Here is a 10,960-nt window from a genome sequence, read left to right as displayed (position 1 = left end):
GGGAGAAGACCCTGGGCTCTCCCCTTGAGGGGGAACAGGCAGAAAGGCATGAGAAGGGTGCTTACCAACCTTTTTATTGTTAAATAGCTTCCAATTGGGATAAGGCCCTAAGCATCAGGGGTCAGCAGCTATAAAGCGTGGGGTTGGGGAGAGTGTCAGAGCCTCTACTCCTTTTTGACTCAAAATAAACCAAACCCATTTAAAAGAAAGAGGGGCAGCGAGAGGAGCCTGGAGTGAGTGCCTGAGGAGACCCTCAGCTTCTCGGCTTCTCAGTGCAGGGAACCTAGTGAAACAGAGTTGATCCCTGTGTTTGGGAACCATGGCCTTTCCTGAGGCCTTGTGCCACTGACCCCTACCAGAGCCTCTGCCCCGTCCCTGTCCCAGGTTTTTGGAATCTTTTTAGGTGTCACTCATCCCTTCAGTTCTTTGCTCCTGATTGTCTTTGGTTACCTTCGGCCCATCCTTTGTAACTGCTCTGGTTCCCTATCCTTAGTTGTGGGGGTGAGAGGGCAAAGGATGTGTTTCTTTTCTTACATATTCTAGTCCTAGCTAATTCTCCTCTGTCATTTGTTTAAGAGATTCCAATTATAGATCAAATGGTATAAACTGAGGTGATGGTAAAAACGATTATGGGGAATTTTCATTTTCATTAGTGTTTGAATAGTTTCTATTAGCATATATTACTTTAATAAGCTGTTAAGGAAGGAAGAAGATCATATGTATGCAGTAATTTAGCTGTAAGGATATTCACTGAAGTGTTTAGCACAGTGAAAAAAATAGAACCCTAAATATCCAATGATAAGAAAAGATTGTACATAAATAAATATATATAAAAATTATATATAAATTATGCAGTGGATGACCATGTAGCCTTTAAAATGCTCTAGGGCGCCTGGGTGGCTTAGTGGGTTAAGCCGCTGCCTTTGGCTCAGGTCATGATCTCAGGGTCCTGGGATCGAGGCCGCATCAGGCTCTCTGCTCAGCAGGGAGCCTGCTTCCTCCTCTCTCTCTCTGCCTGCCTCTCTGCCTGCTTGTGATCTCGCTCTGTCAAATAAATAAATAAAATCTTAAAATAAAATAAAATGATGCTCTAGGGGCGCCTGGGTGGCTCAGTGGGTTAAGCCGCTGCCTTTGGCTCAGGTCATGATCTCAGGGTCCTGGGATCGAGCCCCACATCGGGCTCTCTGCTCAGCAGGGAGCCTGCTTCCTCCTCTCTCTCTCTCTCTGCCTGCCTCTCTGCCTACTTGTGATCTCCATCTGTCAAATAAATAAATGAAATCTTAAAAAAAAAAAAAAGTGTGGTGGTGGGGCTGCCTGGACGGCTCAATCATTGGGTGTCTGCCTTCAGCTCAGGTCATGATCCTGGGGTCCTGGGATCAAGCCCCCCCCCCATCGGGCTCCCTGCTCAGTGGAGAGTCTGCTTTTCCCTCTGCTCCTCCCTCTCCCTACTCGTGCTAACAAATAAATAAAATCTTTTAAAAAAAACAAAAAACGTGCAAAGTTCACAACTTGAACTTTGGAAAAGGCAGGAGTTCAGACTGGCTGAGTGACTTTTTTCTCCTCCAAGCACTGTTTTCTTCATCTCTGTCATTAAGGATGACAAAAGCTGGTCTTTTTTACACTTGATAGTTCTCAAAGTACTTAGGGCAAGTCACCTCAGTTCTTTGGGTTTGGACCTCCCATCAGGTTCTGTAGATGAGGAAGCATAAAGTCCTCCTTCTTTTGTCTGGATGTGAAAAACAAACAGAAAGTGATCAGGAAGCTATTTAGGGCTGCAGTGCAGACTGCTCCCCCCACCCCATGCAAAGCTGCTCCTGCTCCTTGGGGGGCACCCTTATCTCTGCTCCCAGCTGCTGAAAAACAATCCCTCATCAGAGGGGTAAGGGCAAATGGTAGACAAATGAGCTGTCAATTTGGGGGACTGGACTGCACAAGACTTGGAAAAGTCACAAAACAAACGCCAGGGTTTGTTCCACTCGGAGTGAGATCCGTGATATTACGATTTACAATAAGAAATAGATATTCGACCCCCATTCCTGGAACAGCTTTCCGAAACCCTTGGAATTTCCTGTGAGGAAAGCGGAAAGAGGTGTTTTCTGTTATGTTAATGAGATGACCTTCGGAAAGCGGGGAGATAACCTAAGGGAGGGGGCCGCTTGTCGGGGTTGGTTGCCACTCCTGTGACTGGAGGGCTGAAACTTTCAGTTCCAGCCTGATCTGGGTGGGAAGGGACATGAGTTGGAGGTTGAATCCATCCCCAGGGGCTGATGATTTGGTCATTCAAGACTGTGTGACCAAGCCCCATAAAACCCCGGAAGGATGACCTCTGGAGAGCTTCTGGGTTGGTGAACAGGAGGTGCTGGGACAGTGGGCTCTTATGGTGCAGGGAATCTCCGTGCCCTTTTCCACACACCGTGCTCCATGTGTCCCTTCTATCTGGCTGGGTGGCTCAGTGGGTTAAGCTTCTGCCTTCAGCTCAGATCATGATCTCAGGGTCCTGGGATCGAGCCCCAAATTGGGCTCTCTGCTCAGCGGGGAGCCTGCTTCCCGCTCTTTCTCTGTTTGCCTGTCTACTTGTGATCTCTCTCTCTGTCAAATAAACAAATAAAATCTTAAAAAAAACAAACAGGAATCTAAAATGTTTCTCTTTTTTTAATAAACCAGGAATCTAGTAAATAAAATGTTTTCTCCGCGTTCTGTGAGATGCTCTAGCAAATTAACCAAACCCAAGGCAGGGTTCAGTGGAACCTCTAGTCGATAGCCTTCTTGGTCAGAAGCACTGATGACAATCTGAATTTGCAATTGGTGTCTTTAGCAGGATGTGTGAGTGTCACTCCTGTGAGACAGAGCCCTTCACCTGTGGGATCTGATACTGTCTCCAGGAAGATAGTGTCAGAATTGGGTTGAATTGTAGGACACTCTGCTATTGTCTGAGAATTTCTCGGTGGTGTGGTAAACTCCTCTTGCTACACAAGTTGGACTTGGGTCTGGAACTTTAGGATCCCACCCACCATGCTCCTGTGGAGGCCGAGAAAAATTAAGGCCGTCCCACCTCAGGTTTAGCCTTAGCATAAGTACAGCCATCTTAGCTCCGGCAGCCATCTCAGACCCCTGTGCCCAAGGGCTGAACTTTTCCCTACTTTACTTTAGTAACAAGAACCCCCACCTTGCTTTGGTTCCAGAGACCCCCACCCTGCTTAGGAACAGGAAGCCCCACCCTGCTTTAGTAACAGGAACATAGAAATACCCCTGCCTTATCTAAGCTCAGGGTCCAAGTCCCTACTTCGCTGTGTTGGGTATACTTGGGCCCAAGCATAAGCTTGTCGAAAAAACCCTCATGTGATTGCATCGGTTTTGGCTCCTTGGGGGTCTCTTGAATGCAAAAACTCGGGTATAACATTTGGAGGCCCCAGTGAGATCTGGGAGACTCCCAGGACCCCAATCTGGAGGGTCTTGCACCGGATGGTGAGTGTACTCTTTTTTATCTACTTGTGCGCTTACTTTGGGAGCTCCAATCTGCATTTTTACCCATAGGAATTCCAACTTGTATCTGGGTCGACATTGGCTCAAGTGGACGCGAGGTGGGCTGTCGACTGGGGGTCTTGGGAGACGTCCCTTGCCCCTGCAGGGGGTTCGAGTCCCCCTAAGCAGTCACCAGGGGGTTCGTGGTCCCCCAAGATAACCAGGGAGTTTGAGTCCGCCTCGGCAGTCAGGCCTCTTGCTTTTGTTGTCTGTTGTGCTGTTTGTTAAGTTTATGGGGATTTTTTGGAAGAGATGTCCCTTGCCCCTTTGGAAGAGATGTCCCTTACCCCTGCCTGCAGGACAAGATCCTCATCTGTGAGGAGAGCCGGCTGCCGTTGCAGTGGGATTCTCCCTTAACTTCCTTTCAGTTTTGTCTTTGCAGACGCACCGGATGGTTTGTCTGTGTGAGTGTGTTCTTGTTAATTGTCATTGGTGTCTTTGTCTTGTCTTTTTGTTGCCTGTTGTGTCGCTCGTCTCTAGGGGACCGAGAAAATCCCCACTGGTGAGTGTCTCTAGGGGGCCGAGAATGGTAGTAAAACCCAGAAACTTGATGCCCTCTCTCTGTTCCTGTTCTTATATGAAGTTACCTCTCTTGGGCACGGGATGGCCACCTAAGTCACCAGGACCGCTGCCAATCTTAAGACTCCCGTGTGAGGTTTCCTCCTGACTGATCTAATGTGATCCCCTCCACATCCCTGATCTAGCCACTTCTGGCCGAGGGACCTCCACTGGGAGCCGGCCAAAACCAGTCCCCGATTGAATTAAAATGCAACCGAGGACCGTTTCCTAGGGAAGTTGGCTGTAAGGACCACATGTGTTGGAATGTCGCATAGACCATGATGGATTTCAGTCTTTACTGTTTCTTGTCAGTGTCTTCTACTAACTACTTAAAGCTATACCTTCATTGCTCATATCTAGGCCTTCATTGCTCTACACTAGGACCCCAATCTAAGGGCCTTTTGCAGAATAAATCTTCTAGTAAACCCAGGTTACTGGGCCATCTCTAGCAAAGGGGACTCTCTCTCTCTATGACTTTATCTCTCTATGTTCCTCCTAATAGATGTGGGGGCTTCTCCCTCACTCATTTCCCATGTTAATTGCTATAACTGGAGCCAACTGAGGTTGATCTAACTTGAGACAGAGACTTTAAGGAATATTCCCAAGCAGCTGCCGAAACTCCCTTTGTTTCAGGGAAATTCCCTGTTTTCTCTGGCCCGACATGGACTGCCCCCCCCCTTGCTGGTGGGAAAGCATGGCATCTGCTCCTCTGTTGGAGTTGATGAGCTCTAAAACTGGAAATCCTTTCTCTGCCTCCTGGCAGCACTTTGTTTCTTCTGTTTCCCCCTTCTCTTCTCGTGTTTCTGCACCAATGTGTGTGCAGCTTGCATGACTAGCCTCTAGATCATGCACCATGGCTCCTTCTCTCTTCACTGTCAAGAAGCAAGAAGAACACCCCCTGGACCTAACACACCCCCCACTCCAGATCCTCCCACCCGTGTCTCAGGTAAACATTGAAAGTGGAGGGGCACATGGGTGGCTCAGTGGGTTAGGCTGCTGCCTTCGGCTCGGGTCATGATCTCAGGGTCCTGGGATCGAGCACCGCATCGGGCTCTCTGCTCAGCAGGGAGCCTGCTTCCCTCTCTCTCTCTCTGCCTGCCTCTCTGCCTACTTGTGATCTCTCTCTGTCGAATAAATAAATAAAATCTTAAAAAAAAAAAAGTGGAGTGGGCCCAGGTTGAATGTAAATCTGTATTTGAACTAAGTTAAGTTTGTTGGTTTAATTAAGATATACATGTCTTTTAAGTTATTAGCAGTAAACATGAAACTTCAAAGTTTACTGAAGGTCAAATAAGCTCGTGTTATTTGTTAAAATCTGTTAGCAAAGAAAAGACTAGACTGATGGTTAATTGTCTGTCTCAAAGTTTTAGCAGGTAATTGCTGAGATAGCTTTCAAAGTCTTTGGTAACCTGAAAGTTTAAAGTTTTGCTTGGATGACAAATGGAATTAAATTTGTTGGACATTTAGGTCCTTTCCAAAGAGGATAAAATGTTAAGTCATTGATTACTGAACATAGGTTTGTGCTTTTGACTTCCTACAGCAAAGAAAATAAGAATATTTAAATCTGTTAGTAAGCATGGTTTGTGCTTAACTGATTCATAAATTGGCATCTAAAGAATTCTGTTATAACCATTCACAATTGATTAATAACTGACTAGAGGTTAATAACTAAAGGTGTTTCTAAGAGTACAAAATTCTGCTAACTGTAAGACTGATGGAAATAAAGGAAGTAATTCTGCATGTAGGAAAGTAGAAGATATGTAAGAAAGATTTAAGGAATGGGAGTACATTTTGTTGAAAGTAAAAGAAGGTAATTTTGTCCTAAATGAGATGGTTGTTTGGAAGGAAATGACTTGGGACAAAACCTGAATGCAAAGGAAAGTTGTAGGTTTGAGAAGGGAAATCCTTGGAATGGAATTTAGAATGGTCAGGACGGACTAAGACTGAAATGAATGGGTTTTAAAGGTACATTGGTATAAGACTGAAATTCTCTCGCTGTTTAAAAAGACAAATTTTTCTTAGATTAATTGATCTGCTTTTAAGAAAATGTAAATGGTTTTCTCTTTGTCTGCCCAGAAAAACCAGTTTCTATGTTTTGTTTTATCAGATCTTTAACATCCCTAATCCTATCTAAGCAGGTGCTTTAAAAGGTTTTAACAAACTTCTGCAAGATTTAAATATAGAACTAAGTCTTGATTCTCTTGTAAAAGTTTTATCTTCAAGGAGATTCATAAAAAGGATTTTCAGGACAGACCAGGTATTCAATATCTTTAAGATCAGAACTGAAATGGGTAAGAATTTCCAGAAGTAAAGGCTACATTCAGACTAAACCAGAATTAGCAACATGAGACTAGATAAACTGAAGGAAATTGTAATGTTATGTCTCTTAATGTTTTGTCTTATTTAAACATGACTGGTTCTGTAATGTTTGCTCTTCCAGACTAGGGAAACTTTTCTTAAGTTATCTGTAACTTACAGAGCTGTAAAAGTATTCATTTGTAAACGAATCAAGGCATTCAACTTTTCTCTATCTGAACCCTCTGAAACCAAAAGGTCTCAGCAAGTATTCTTTCTTCCATGGCAATCAGTCATTTGCAGAAGTTCAATAAGAATCTGTTCTCCTTGTAACAGGACACCATTGGAAACACTGGTTATTTTACCAAGGCTTTGACTGGAATGTCATATTTGAAAAGACTCAGATATGATCAGACAGCTTTAAGGAGCTAAGGTTGACTTTATAAAACCTGGAGCCATAAAGCCCTTTGGAACTGTTGGCCTGATACCTTGCTTACAGAGTTCCCAGCAGCCTCCCCAGTCACTGCAGGCATTACAGTCTGTCTAGCCCACGCAGAGATCCTAACTGCCCACACTGAGACAGAGACGGAGCTGGAACCACAGCCTTACCAACCCGGGGACTTGGTTTGGATGCGCTGCTGCCAAGTGGAAAACGTGGAGTCTCTCTGGAAGGGACCCTACATCATGATCCTGACCATTCCCACCACTCTCAAGGTCAACAGGATTACTCCCTGGATCCACTACACTCACATCCGGCCAGCTGACCCACATGCCGTCCTCAAGGACTTTGTTCCAGAATGAAAGAGCCAGCCAGACAAGGACAACCCCTAAAGCTGAGACTGCACCGTTCTCACGTACCCCACTAATGTTACTTATACTATTCCCTCCTTTTACACCAGTACGGGGAGTAAAAAGTAACCCTCATTATCCTCCTTCTCCTCCTTACCTTCAGGCCCTACATAGTCAATAGATTAGTATCTTGTCAAAGACAGAGACAGTACAGTTCAGCTCAGCTGTACTCAGACAGTAATACCAACCACTGGACCTTGTTGCTGAGACCAGCCTAGACCCATGATTGGGTCCTTCCTTAGGTTCCTCTGAGAGGGGGTAATGTGGAGGCCGAGAAAAATTAAGGCCATCCCACCTCAGGTTTAGCCTTAGTATAAGTACAGCCATCTTAGCTCCAGCAGCCATCTCAGACCCCTGTGCCCAAGGGCTGAACATTCCCCTACTTTACTTTAGTAACAAGAACCCCCACCCTGCTTTAGTAACAGGAACCCATTAAATACCCCTGCCTTAACTAAGCTCGGGGTTTAAGTCCCTACTCTGCTGTGTGGGGTATACTTGGGCCCAAGCTTAAGCTTGTCAAATAAACCCTTGTGTGACTGCATCAGTGTTGGCTCCTTGGTGGTCTCTTGGATGCAAAAACTCGGATATAACATTCCCTGCTACTCTCGGCCCTTGGGGTTGATGTTTTGGGAGCCCTTTCTGGAGCCTAGGATTTTTTAGCAGTCCAAGCAGACCAAAGGCCCTTTTTAACTTGTCTTTCCTTAGCAAAGGTGAGAGAATGATGATTTCACAAAGAACCACGCTGCCCCTAGGGCCATCTACCCCTGCAAAATGGAATCCCTGCTCATTTTTCATCTATTTCCTCACAGCAAATGTGGGCATGATGTCCTGTGGGCAGTTTGTAAATTGCCCGTCAGGCATCCACAAGGCAGGGGAGGCTGAAAAGGGTAATCTTTTTTTTTTTTTTTTTTTTTACTCTACCTTAGTGAGATGGGATTAAAACGATTTTGAACAGCCATCAATGATCCGCACACATATGACAACCAGAATGTACTTTCTATCTATATGGAGTCCTCCTCTCTTTGCTCACTGTGTCTAGTTAACGCTGAAGATCTAATTTTGATAATCTTCCAGGCCCTCTCATCGCAGGATCTCATCCCTCTCATCCCTGCTGGGGATGAGGTGGAGCGCAGGTCACTGTTTCAAATTGATTTTCCAGCTGGAGTATGTATGTATGTAGGTAGGTAGATAGGTAGGAACAAAGGGAGTTGAATGCAGCCTGATGGTCAAAGGTCCAGGCTCTGAGGTCAGACTAGGTGGGATTGAATTGTGGCTTTGCAAGTTACTAGCTGTTTGACATTTCCTCTCTGAGCTTCAGTTAATTATAGTCCTTACTGGATTGGATTGTTGTGGGGCTGACGTGAAAGAAGGCGTGGAAGAACGTGGGGCATTTCCAGGCACAAATTATGTGCTTCATTACTGATGGGCACTCATGCAATAAACACTGTTGTGTTTTCAACCTGATGAACACTTCTAGTTCACAGAGTTATCTGTAGAGCAGAGACCAGTGATTGAACTACTGCTCAGTGAAATAGCTCTTCCTTCTTCTGGTAAATTCCCAGCCCCACCCTTTCCTCCCAGGGCCCCTTCAGTGACTCACGCCTCTTGTATTATCTCCTCTCTCTCCCAGACAAATGTCCTGAGGGAGGGATTGAGGAAGTCACTTGTGTCCCTTCCTGGAGTCTTGGGGAGAGAGGACTTTAATCCCAGGTTTTTAGCTTCTCAGCTAAAAGGTACTTGAGTTGTGTGCCTGGTGTGGAGGTACTCCATGTTGTTGACTGCAGCATGGGCTTTGGGCCTGAGGCAGCTACTTTTGGGGCCCCACACCACATGTCCTCTAGCCACCTTTGATTTGAGCTGAGGTTGTGTGGACGGTCCCATAACCCTGCCAGTGCCTCATGCAGCAGGCCTGTCTCTGCCTCAGTTAACAGAAGTGTGGTGAGACATGAGGAGCTAATACTGAGGGCCACACTCATGCCATGGAGAACACGGGCCAGTGCCCCAGCCTCCTGTCCTTCAAGGGTCCATTCTGAAGTGCGTTCTACAATTCCGCAGAGGGTCTCTGACTACTGAGCTCCATATCAGTGGCTAGTTCAAGATGTACCTGTCAGTTGGCCTTTTCTCTTTTCCTGACTCACATTTTTCTGCATACCCCCCACCCCGCCCCCTGTCCCTGGGACCAACCCTCCAGGAAGTCTAGAGTTCTGGTCTCAGGCACTGTTTTCAGGGGAACACAATCCAAGCCCTTTGCCCTGTTTCCTCCTCATTGTTACTCCTCTGATTGTCTTTGTGACTAGGATCCCTCCCTGTCTGGAAGGAGAGGGGAGAGGAAGGGAACAAAGAGGAATCTAGCTGCCTCAGAGATGGGACCTAATTGTATTCTGGAGTCTAGGATGTGCTAGGGATTCTCTATTATTGCCCTCAAATTTTAGCAACAAACCTGTGAGGCATATTACTATTAACCCCATCTTATGGATGAGGAAGCTATTTGGAGGCTGTGAGAATTTAAGTAACCAGCGCAAGGTCATACAACGGCTTTATGGCAGAGCGGGATTTAAACCCAGATCTCTGCTCTTTTAGCTACTTGCCTTTATGAGTGAGGTCCTTAGATAGAATCTGGAAGCAGGTCTTTGAATCACGTGAGACTATTGGGTTTTTAAAGATATTTTAACAGCTTTATCGATGTAGAATTGGTATTCAATAAAGTGCATGTATTTAAGATGTACAACGTGATGAATTTTGGCATATGTTTATGCCCATAAAACCATCACCACGATTACGATGGGGAATGTATTTATCACACCACAAAGCTTCCTTTTCTTTTTTTAAGATTTTATTTATTTATTTGACAGAGATCACAAGTAGGCAGAGAGACAGACAGAGGAAGGGAAGCAGGCTCCCTGCTGAGCAGAGAGCCTGATGTGGGCCTCAATTCCAGGACCCCAAAACCATGACCCAAGCCGAAGGCAGAGGCCCAACCCACTGAGCCACCCAGGCGCCCCCACCTTTTCTCTTTTAAAGATTTTATTCATTTTAGAGAGAGGGAGAGAGCACGATGGGGAGGGGCAGAGGCAGAGAGAAACTCAACCAGACTCTGCACTAATCCCAGAGCCTGATGTGGGGCATGATCTCACAACCCAGAGATCACAACCTGAGCTGAAACCAAGACTTGGATGCTTGGCCAACCGCACCACCCAGGTGCCCCAGAGCATTTTCTATTTTATATAAATGGATCACATAATTTGTACTCTTTTTTTGTCCGGCCTGTCACTCAATGTGCTTATTTTGAGATCCACCCATTATTGGGTCTACCAATGATTCATTCTTTTTTATTGTTTTGTAGTATTCCATTATACCACAATTTCTTTATACGTTTACCTGTTCCTGGACAGAATTTCTGGCTATGACAAATAAAGCCCCTATGAATATTCATATACAAGCCTTTGTATGGACATATACTTTCACTTCTCTTGGGTTAATAATGAAGAGAACCCAGCGTAATCAAGGTCAGGCCAACAGAAGGGAAACCAGTGAGAGAAACAGGTCAGCAAGGCAGGAGCACAATCAGGAGACAATCATCAGAGTCAACCGCTACTGAGAAGGCATCTAAGTTCGGGGTTCCCCCAAAGAGGAACCTCAGCATAGTTTTAGGTGCAAGGAAGACTTTTGGGGAGAGATTGCAGGAAGCAGGAGAAGGAGGGAAGGAGGAAATGAAAGGAGGAAAAGCCAACAGAAG

Source organism: Neovison vison, chromosome 13 (assembly GCF_020171115.1).
Source record: "Neovison vison isolate M4711 chromosome 13, ASM_NN_V1, whole genome shotgun sequence".
NCBI lineage: Eukaryota > Metazoa > Chordata > Mammalia > Carnivora > Mustelidae > Neogale > Neogale vison.
This window is presented reverse-complemented; position numbering follows the sequence as displayed.